Below are 11,450 nucleotides of genomic sequence, written 5' to 3'. Positions count from 1 at the left end.
TGGCTGCACTTCTTCCAAAACAGATCTATTGGTTCTTTTGGCAGTCCATGGCACTTTCAGTATTCTCCTCCAACACCACAACTCAAAGGCATCAATTATTCTATGATCTTCCTTATTTTAGAACAAATTAACAAAGAATATGTGACAGAGATCTTTGTGGCCCACAAGTCCTAAATATACTAAATATTAAGTATTTGGACCTTACAGAAAAAAAAATTGCCAAACTCTGGTCAAGAACTGTCTGGAGTCTGTGATTTTATTCTACTTACAAACTAACGAGGTAGTTTGTCACAGTTTTCATGGTTATTGACAGTAGGCACTAAACTCCTGGATCAACAACAGTAAAGGACTTTATTACTGAATGTAGTAGCTAGATTGTCAGCATATTTGCATTGGTTCCCTGAACCCCAACTCCTACCGAGAGACACTGAGGGCTGCGTGACAGCTGTATACATATGAGAGAAAGGCAAGGCCAAGGGTCTAAAACTTCTTGAGTGAATACCATGTATACAGCAAAATGTAATCAAATTAGTCCCCCTCACCTAGGGAGTGAACAGATACATGGTAGTTAACCCGTGGTTGTTTTGACCTATTTAGTTCGTGTATGACTACCTCCAGAAACTGTTTAGGACCAAGAGATGGATAATTATGCAGTCTACTATATTCAGTAAGAAAACATGGGGATGCTCAGAGACCTTGGTGGGTTACCTTTCCAAAAAGTGTATTCCTGATGGTCTTTGTCTAAGGGACTTTCACCAAGATTCAGCTGAGATCCTTGTTGATGCAGACTGGAATCCTGAATTTTGTAGATTGTTGTTGTTAAGTGTCAACAAGTCAGTTGTAACTCACAGTGACCCTGTCAAGAAGTGGCTGGTGAGCTTGAACTGCCAGACATCTGAAATCTTTTGTGCCTCCTCCTGGTTAAAGTCACCATGACCACCATGGAGATGCAAGTTTATCCTGATTTGAGCTCTGATATGTTGTTGATATATTTCACATGGTATTTCCTTTTCTAGTCTTAGGAAAGGTCCTATAAATCATCAGTTATCTAACCAAATTTGTATTGTTTCTTAGTGACGTTTTCGGATCTTCTAATATTTTCTCCTATGGCATGTTTGCTTATTTATTTCCTAAAAAAGGAAAAGTTGATGGAAAGAGGACAGGTACATAGGTCCGGTAGGCCTATATTGAGCTAGAACTGGTATTTGAGGAGTTCAGGTCCAGGAAATGAACTTTGCCTCAAATTTCCATTTTAAAACCTTTTTAGGACATCCTCCTTAGTCTTGACTTTAGGTTTCCACTTTGTTTCAATTTCTTCTCTATAGGAGGTATGTTCAATGATCAACCTTTGGCCAACTTCCAGAAACATAAAATTCCATAAATACCATCTTTAGGGAGCATTACAGTTCTCACAGGGTGTTTTCAATCTAAAATTGTGCCTCTTAAATGCCAAAACCCCTCATCTTTTCACACTAAAATGTTAACTTGTATGATTATCTCTTTGATTTGCACATTTTTACCAGGGACAATTGGATTGACAATAGTCACTTCAGCTACTTTTGACAAGAACAATCTAGTGCATCCAGCCCTCTTTAGAACAAAAAGGGAAGCACTTTCATGAAGAGATCATCTTATTTGCTTAAAGGCAAATCATTGTATTGTATGTCTAAGAAGACATTTCCTTCTCTGTATCCATACTTTGAAGATTAATAAGTGCGGACATTTTAATTATAGAGCTACATAAAATTTTCAAGGGTCTGAATTATTCTTTAAACAAACTATAATAACACTCTTCTACATGTGTAAATGTCAAAATATGTCAAAATGAGTATTTCTGCACCTAAACATTCTCTCCTCTCTTTAAAGAGGAAGAATAATTAGCTTTTAACAATGATAATTTCATGTTTGTCTGAATCCAGGTCCTTTTCATTTTGTTCCCTTTCTCTTTATGCATTTTTCCCTCTCAGAAAATACTAAAGATTAATTGATAAAGAAAAAAAATCATCTAATCATTATGGTGTCACTCTAAGAATATCTAATCCAGATAAACAGTCAAAATAAATCAGAAGAAAAGAAAAGCTACCAAAGTCTCAGTGTATATTTTGTGAACTCTGAAAAGTGTATTTACTAACTGGCCCTTGTTGCTATAGTTACAAGATAAGAAGAAAAGCCCACAGCTACAAGATAAAAGAACTTGCCTCATGATGAATTAACCATATAAGATAATGTCAACAAAATATTGTGTTTTGTATGTGACCAGGGTTGAATTTCTCAAGACTTAAGCTTCCTAGATCTCCAGTACTGGTATTACCAGTTAAATAATCAGTTTTATAATGTCTCTAAAATTATATACTAGAGGCCTTCAAAAAGTTTATGAAAAAAAGTCCCACTATCTTTCAATTTCATTTTCCATGAACTTTTTAAAGTCTTTTAGTGTATGTGTATATAATTGCATTTGACTGAACAAAATGGTAATAACAGATATCTTTTTTAAAGGTTTAACTTTATGAAATTCTTGAAATGCTATAAATAAACTTATGTGTTTGCTAAAAATTGTTTTTTTCCAGATTCATAACAAACTTTAAGACATTAGATACATGATTAAGTTGATTAATAAATATTTTTTTTATGTCAGACATAAAAAAAAAATAGTAAAACACAGACACAAAACATTGGTCAGTAATATAATTTTATTTCATCCTTCTGGTGCAGTGGTTATATGCTTGGCTGCTAACCAAATGGTTAGTGATTCAAACCCACCATATGCTCTGTGGAAAAAAAAGTCCTGGTGATTTACTCTTGAAAAATTACAGCCTAGGAAACTCTATGTGGCGTATGGAGTCTGTGCCATAGAGTAGTCAAAAGTCAGAATCAACTTGATAGCACACAACTTATTTTTGGTACTTCAAAAATTTTTAAATATAAAATGTGTGTTTATTGTTACTGCTAAGTGCTGTCAAAATAATTCTGACTCATAGTGACCTGTATAGGGTTTCTGAGGCTAAAAATCTTTATGGGAGCAGAAAAAAATGTTTTTCTCCTGCAGAGCGGCTAGTGGGTTTGAACTGTTGACCTTGTGGTTAGCAGTCCAGTGCTTATCCTACAGCGCCACCAGGGCTTGTTTGAACCTACATTATTGTTGTTGTCAGGTGCTATTGAGTTGGTTCTGACTTATAGCAACCTTATGACCCAACTCGAAGGCACTTAACAACAACAACAACAATGCACAGTAGAATGAAGTGTTGTTGTTAGGCTTGAGCCCATTACAATTGCCACAGTGCCAATCCATCTCTTTTGGTGCCAACCGCTTTTTCGTTGACCCTCCATGTTACTTAACATGATATCCTTTTCCAGGGAATGGTCCTTCCTGATCATATTTCTGAAGTATGAGACATGAAGTCTCAATATGCTGGCTTCTAAGGATCATTGTGATTGTACTTATTCCAACATGGATTTGCTTGTTCTTCTGGCGGTCCCTGGTATTTTTAATATTCTTCTCCAACACCATAAATTAAAAGCATCAATTCTTCTATGGTCTTCCTTATTCATTGTCCAACTTTCACATACATATGAGTTTACTGAAAATTCCATGACTTGGGTCAGGTGCACCTTAGTCCTCAAGCTGACATCTTTGGTCTTGAAAAAGAGGTTTTATGTAGCTGATTTACCTAATACAATATCGTTGTTGTTGTTATGTACATGGAGTTGATTCCAACTCATAGCGACCCTGTACAGGGTTTCCGAGGCTGTAAATCTTTATGGGAGCAGAAAGCTTCATCTTTCTCCCACAGTACAGCTGGTAGTTTCGAACTGCTGACCTTGTGCTTTGCAGCCCGATTTGTAACCACTACACTACTAGAGCTCCTTTACACCATCCCCCCCCACACACATTGGTATATCATTCATTCACTTTTTAAAACTTTTTGTTGTGAATTAAGTGAAGGTTTACAGGCAAGATCATCAATTTTACATTCAACAAATCATACACTTTGTCTCATTTCAATGATTACAATCCCTCCATATAACAATAGTTATCCTGCTTCCTCCCTGTGGTTCCAATTTTCATTCCAACCACCCTCTCATCCCTTCTCAACTTTGTCCTTAGGAAAATGTTGCCCTTTTGATTTTGAATGACTGGCCATTCCATGGTGAGTATTCCTTATTAGTGTTTTTGTTGCCACTATAAACAAATCTACTGCTTGGCTGAAAATTGAGTAACGAGGATGAGTTCCTTTCCAGATTTAAAAGGTGGTAGAGGGCCATAGTCTAGGTTCCTCCAGTCTTTTTCTGACCAGTTGTTGTTGTTGTTAAGTGCCGTCAAGTCAGTTCCAACTCACAGCGACCCTATACAGGATTTCCAAGGAGCTGCTGTTGAGCTTGAACCACTGACTCTGTGGTTCAAACTGACCTTGCAGTTCAGTGCACTAATCCACAGCACCACACCAGGAATCCTGATCAGTCAACCCAGTCTTTTATTTATTTAGTTTATTGTGAATTGAGTGATAGTTTACATGGGAGAGCATCAGTTTTACACTCATCATTTCATTGCAATGATTACAGTCCCTTCCGTGCATCATCATTCAACAGTATTTGCTTCTATTCCCTCTGGGTTTTTGTTGTTGTTTGTTTGTTTGTTTGTTTGTTTTGGGGAGAGGATGTACATGAAAACACTCAAGAATATATAATAATTTAAACAACCAAAGGGTACATTCTACAAGCCTGCCTCCTGGCTGCCATGAGTCCAGAGTCCTCAGCTGCTCTCTTTCTCCATGTCCTCATCTCTGCCTCCATCTCTGGTGTTACTGCTTCTCTGGATAGGGTCCCACATTCTGCTAGTGCTCTTCTCCCTTGATGGTCCTAGGGTCTTCTGTTCCTGAACTATAAGATTAATAAACCCAGTCTTTTAAAAATTAAATAATTTTGAGTTTTGTGATCAATTTCAGAGAAGTTGGTAGTGATAGCATTGGTTGATTGGTTATGTGCCATGGAGTCTGTTCCGACTCAGCTACCCTGTACAGAGTTTCCAAGGCTGTAAATTTTTACAGAAACAGAAAGCCTCAACTTTCTCCCACAAAACAGCTGGTAGTTTCGAACTGCTGACCTTGAGGTTTACAGCCTAATTTATAACCACTACACTACCAGAGCCTTATTATGCTGTTGTGAAGTGATGTTGAGTCGATTCCAACCCATAGTGACCCTGTATAGGGTTTCCAAGGAGCAGCTGTTGAGCTTGAACCGCCAACTTTGCAGTTCAAACAGCTTTGCAGTCTGGCGCATTAATCCAGAGTACCACACACCATCTAAGTCTTCTGGCCTATTATTTGATTACTAGACTGTTGCTTCTATGAGTATTGATAGTGGATCCAAGCAAAACTAAGTCTTTGACAACTTCAATCTTTTCTCCATTTATTGTAATGTTACATTTTAGTCCAGTAGTGAGAGGTGTTTTTTTTTTGTTTTTTTTTTTTACATTGAAGTGCAACCCATACTTAAGCCTGTAGTCTTTGTTTTTTAAAAATAAAACTTTATTGTGAATTGAGGGATGGTTTACCACGCAGATCATCAGTTTTACGTTCAGCAAATCATATGCTTTGCTTTTTTACAGTGATTGTAAGCTCCTCCATCAGTTGACAGTATTTATTTTAACTATTGCCTTCTTCCCTGTGTCTGCAGCTACCTTCATCTTTCCTCTGCTAGCCTTCCTCTTGTATATTGCCCACGCTGTAATCCATATTAACAAGTGTCTACCTTCTAGCCTAGGAATATTTTTCCCCATTAACCATCATAGATTTTTTCTTTTATTAAGAATATGGTTTCTTAACTTTTTACAACATTGCTCTCAACAATATTTGTCTTTTTATGATTAATTTCACAAGCATTGTATCTTCCAGATTCAGTCATGTAATGAGGTGTTTTGCAGATGCATTGTTATTCTTCAACATTGTGTACTATTCAATTGTGTGCATGCACCAAAGTTTGTTTTACCATTCTTCTGTTGATAGACATTTAAGCTGGCTCCATCTTTTTGATGTGTCTATTGTAAACTGTAGGAGCTCTGGTAGCGTAGTGGTTACGAATCGGGCTGTTAACCTCAACGTCAGCAGTTCAAAACTACCAGCCATTCCATGGGAGAAAGATGAGACTTTCTGCTCCCGTAAAGATTTGCAACCTCAGAAACCCTGTGCAGGGTCACTATGAGTCGAAACCAACTCCACGGTACTTAACACACATGCACACACATTGTAGACTGTATATTGAAGGATCCTGTTTCCTTATACATTCTGCTTGCTCTTTCTTTTGACTTGTGCATTTAATCCATTTATATTCAGTGTATTTATTGATAGGTGTGAATTGATTGCTGTCATTTTGTTATGTGTTTTTTTGTGTGAGTGTGTGGTGCTTCTGGTTTCATAATTTTATATGCTGAGTTCAATTTGTAGTTTTCTTTTCGTTTTCACTTCTGGTGAGTAATATTAAAAATTTCCCTATTTAAAACTATGTTTTATCTTGATATCTACTTGCCTTCCTTTCCACTTGGACGTTCTATATCTACACTATTCCCACTTTTTGCTTTGTAGTTGACTTCCTTATGCATTGATATTTCTGGTTCCCTATTTTTAATCCTATAGGATAAGCACTGAACCACAAGATCCTTTGAACTGCAAGGTCAGTGATTCAAACTCAAAGGCACTTAACAACAACAGATTGAATAAATGTGGTGAAAGAATACAACCCTGCTGTACACCTTTCCTGATTTTAAACCATTCAGTGTCACCTTGTTCTACTTGAATGATTGCTTCTTGATCTATGCATAGGTTCCTCATGAGCACAATTAAATGCTCTGGAATATCCATTCTTCACAATATTATCCATAGCTTGCTATGATCCACACAGTTGAAAGTCCTTGCATAGACAATAAAGGTAAACATCTAATGATATTATTTAAAGATTTCCACATTTTGTTGGCGTATCTCCCTTTAGAATGGGCGCAAATATGGTTCTCATCTAATCGGTTGGCCAAGTAGCTCTCGTCCAAATTTCTGGGCACAAATATGCGAGTGCCTCCATTACTGCATCAGTTTGTTGAAAGATTTCAATTTGTAGTCTATCAATTCCTAAAGCCTTTTTCTTGCCTTCAGTGCAATTTGGACTTCTTCCTTTAGTACCATTGACTCTTGATCATATGATACTTCTTAAAATGGTTGAGTTTTCGGCTTTTCTTTTTGATACAGACTTTATGTATTCCTTCTATCTTCTTTTGATGCTTTCTGCATCATTCAGTATTTTGTCTATGGTGGTTATGTGCCGTGGAGTTGGAACCGACTCATAGCAACCCAGTACAGGGTTTCCGAGGCTGTAAATCTTTACTGGAGCAGAAAGCCTCATCTCTCTCCCACGGGACAGCTGGTAGTTTCGAACTGCTGACCTTAAGGTTCACAGCCCGATTCGTAACCACTATGCTACCAGAGCTCCTTATTTTATTGATAGGATCTTTCAATATTACAGATTAAGGCTTGAATTTTTTCCTTCAGTTTCTTTCAGCTTGGGAAATGCTGACAATATTCTTCCTTTTTAGTTTTATAACGCCAGGTCTTTGCACATTTCCTTATAATAGAGTTTGTCTTCTTGAGTTGTCCTTTGGAATTTTCTGCTCAACTCTTCTACCTTCCCATTTCTTTCACTTGCTTTAGCATCTATACGCTGAAGAGCAAGTTTCAGGTCTCTTTTGACATTTATTTTGGTCTTTTCCTCTCTCTTTTTATTGAATTTTCTTTCTTTCTGTATGTTGTTCTTGATGTTATCCCACTTTTCTTGTCTTCAGTCGTTAGTGTCTAATGCATTAAATCCATTCTTGAGATGACCTCTAAATTCAGGTGGTATGTGTTCAGTGTCATATTTTGGCTCTGATGGACATGTCTTAATTTTCCTCAGCTTTGGCTTGAACTTGCATATGAGCAATTGATGGTCTGTTCCACAGTTTGTCCTGGCCTTGCTGTAGCTGATAATATGTAGATTTTTCACTGTCTCTTTCACAGATGTAGTCAGTTTGATTTCTGTGTATTCCATCTGGTGAGGTCCATGTGTATAAACATCTTTTATGCTGTTAAAGAAAGGTATTTGCAATAAATAAATCACGGTTTTGCAAAATTCTATTATGTGATTTCCAGCATCATTTCTATCACCAAGGCTGTATTTTCCAACTACTGATCGTTTCTCTTTGTTACCAACCTTTGCATTCTAATTACCAATAATTATCAATACATCTTGATTGCAAGTTTGATATATGTCAGAATGAAGAAGCTGGTAGAATCCTTCAATTTCATCATTACTATTTTTACTGGTTGGTGCATACATTTGAATAATAGTAGCATTAAATGTTCTTCCTTATAGGTGTATGGATATTATCTTATCACAGACAGCATTATATTTCAGACAAATTTTTAAATGTTCTTTTTGGTGATGAGTATGATGCCATTCCATTTCCATTTGTCATTCCTAGCATAGTAAACCATGTGGGTGTCAGATTCAAAATGGTCAATACCAGTCCATTTTGTTGTTGTCAGGTGCCACCGAGTCGGAACTGACTCATAGCGACCCCATGCACAGCAGAACGAAACAATGTCTGATCCTGGGCCAACCTCACTACTGCTGCCACACTTGAGTCCATCAATGATGCCACCTGGCCAATCCATCTCATTAGACTAATGCCTAGGACCACATTATTTATGCGTTCTGTTTCATTTTTGACAACTTTCAATTTTTCTAGATTCATAACTTGTACATTCCATGTTCTGATTATTAGTGGATGTTTACCACTTTTTCTCTTCATTTTGAATTGTTTCCCATCAGCAAATGAAGATCCCGAAAGCTTTAGGACATTCTTTTTGTTCCTACTGATTTTTTTTTTAAAGTTTTTACTCTGAATTGAGTGATAGTTTATATGGGAAGACATCAGCTTTACACTCATTCTATTGTATTTGTTTCACTGCAATGATTACAATCCCCTCCATGCATCATCATTCAACAGTATTTGCTTCTATTCCCTTTGGTTTTTGTTTTGGATGTACACCAAAACACTCAGGTATCTACAATCATTCAAAGACCCAAAGGGCATACCCTGCAAGCCTGCTCCCCCAGCCGCAAGCACACAGCCCCTCTTCCCATGAGTCTAGACTCCCTAGCTGCTCCAACTCTCCACATCATCATCTCTACCACCATCTTTGGCATAACCACTTCTCTGAACAGGATCCCACACTCTGCTCCCACTCTTTTCCCTTGATGGTCCCTGGGTCCTCCATTCCTGAACTGCAAGATCAACCACACCCCTCTTTTTGCTACAAAACCTCTATCTTTATAGTTGCAACAATCACAATCAGTCATGATAACAATTACTCACTATTGACCCATAAGAGTCTTATCTCTATCTCCTTTCACCAGCCCTGTCTAGACAGTATGAAAACTGCTCAGTGGAGATTCTACATTCCCCCGCACCTTCTGAAACTAAACTCCCTCTTGAAAACTTGTAAGCCAGTCATTACTTGCCCTTATAGCCTCCCCATTTTAGTTAGCCAATGTCTAAGTTGCCCACCCCTATCAACTCTGTGTACAGAGGGGATGAGAATAATCCTTGCTGTGTAGACTCTTTCCCTTTTGGTTGGTATTTTGCCGGGAGCCAGCCCCAGAAAACTTATTCCAGGGTTTCCAAAGAGGTGTATGGTGTCGGCGGAAAAGAATTACAAAGTCGCTAGATCGTGATGAATTCAAAATCTTACGTGCTTTATTATTATTATTGTCTCCCTTCATTCTTTACTCTTTACTCTCATCTTTACTCTACTTCTCATTTTTTTCTCTACTCACCCTTCTTTACTCTACTTGCTATTCTTTACTCTACTTCTCATTCTTTCTTCTTCTTCCCCTCCTTTACTCTACTTTCACTCTCCCTCCATTCTTTACTCTCATCTTTATTCTACTTCCATTTTCTACTTCCCATCCTTTACTCTTCTTCCTTATTCTACTCCTCATCTTTTTCTCTACTTACTTATTCTATCTTACAACCCCCTTATATACCATTACAAAAAACATTGCTTTCATAGTAATCAATGTCCTCAAAATACAATCTATTCTGGGGCACATTCTTCATGGTTTACGACCCTTAGATTTACAACAGGGATGAGAAGTTACAGCAATGAAACATTACATCAAAACATATGAGACATCTTGGCGCCTTGAAACCTTTTGGTTAAACATTTGTTCCTACATAAATAACTTTTACTCTTTTCTCTGAGGAGCAAGTTAACCTTTACATATGTTTCTTAACCTCTATCTATTGAGTCTTGTTAATTTTAGTTGTTAGGTGCAATTAACTCTCCATTAACTTCTTCCATACACTATCTGTTTATAGCCTACAAAAATATCACTAATCAGAACATTTAAAAAACTGAGGTTGTGAAAAAACAACTTCCCTATTTTACTGATCATTAATTTAAGAACGTCTAAGTCAAACTTTTTATTTAGTATCTGGTCTAATTGCTTTTAAGGATTCTTTATTGTCTTAAACTAAGGTTACAAGGAAGAATGTTTATAATCACTAAACCTAAACTGGTAGTAATTCAACTGACAACTCCTGTCTCCTAATAGTCTTAAGAACATTGTTCATATAAGTAAAAACTACCTATGACTACAAGTAGAGTAAATGTAGCTAATATATGGCTTCTAACTTTTAATAAAAATATACTAAAGTGTAGGAGCGTCAAAATCTAAAGTAAAGGGATACTAATCAAATCATGAATAAATTGGAGAATAATTCAAGACAAAGATAAAAAATAATTAAGGGCCTTTGCATAGAGTTTTTTCTTTGTAGCTCTGCTATCCAAGGAGAACACTTCATTGTTGCTTTGCTAGAACAATGAGCTCTTCATGCGCAGGGTCCCCTGTGTCTCATTTCTTTATTTCAATTCCTTGATTAATATGTTTCAATTCCTTCATTTCAATTCCTTGATTAATATGGCTCCCGCCAGTATTTTAAGCTACTACATCCATAAGTAAGGAGCTCTGGTAGTGTAGTGGTTATGAATTGGTCTCCTAACCTGAAGGTTGGAAGTTTGAAACTACCAGCCATTCCACGGAAGAAAGATGAGGCTTTCTGCTCCCATAAAGATTTACAGCCTTGGAAACCCTGTGCAAGGTCACTATGAGTCAGAACCAACTCCATGGTACTTAACAACAACATCCATAAGTATATGTCAATGTCATCAAATTATGGCAAATTACGCTTGTTTTCTTTATCCTGCACCCCCACAAAAAAATTGTACTTTGTCTTCCACTAGTCAAGTTATGACCATTTAGCCATTGAACCTAGGTCAAATGGGTATCATCTATGAGTATGGGGATTCTTGTACATCTCCCCTCACTTCATATCAACTGGATACTTCATTCTCAGCTCTAGCCCT

Source organism: Chrysochloris asiatica, unplaced genomic scaffold (genome assembly GCF_000296735.1).
Source record: "Chrysochloris asiatica unplaced genomic scaffold, ChrAsi1.0 scaffold00009, whole genome shotgun sequence".
In the NCBI taxonomy this organism is placed as follows: domain Eukaryota; kingdom Metazoa; phylum Chordata; class Mammalia; order Afrosoricida; family Chrysochloridae; genus Chrysochloris; species Chrysochloris asiatica.
The sequence above is the reverse complement of the archived record's forward strand: the minus strand, read 5'-3'. Positions refer to the sequence as shown.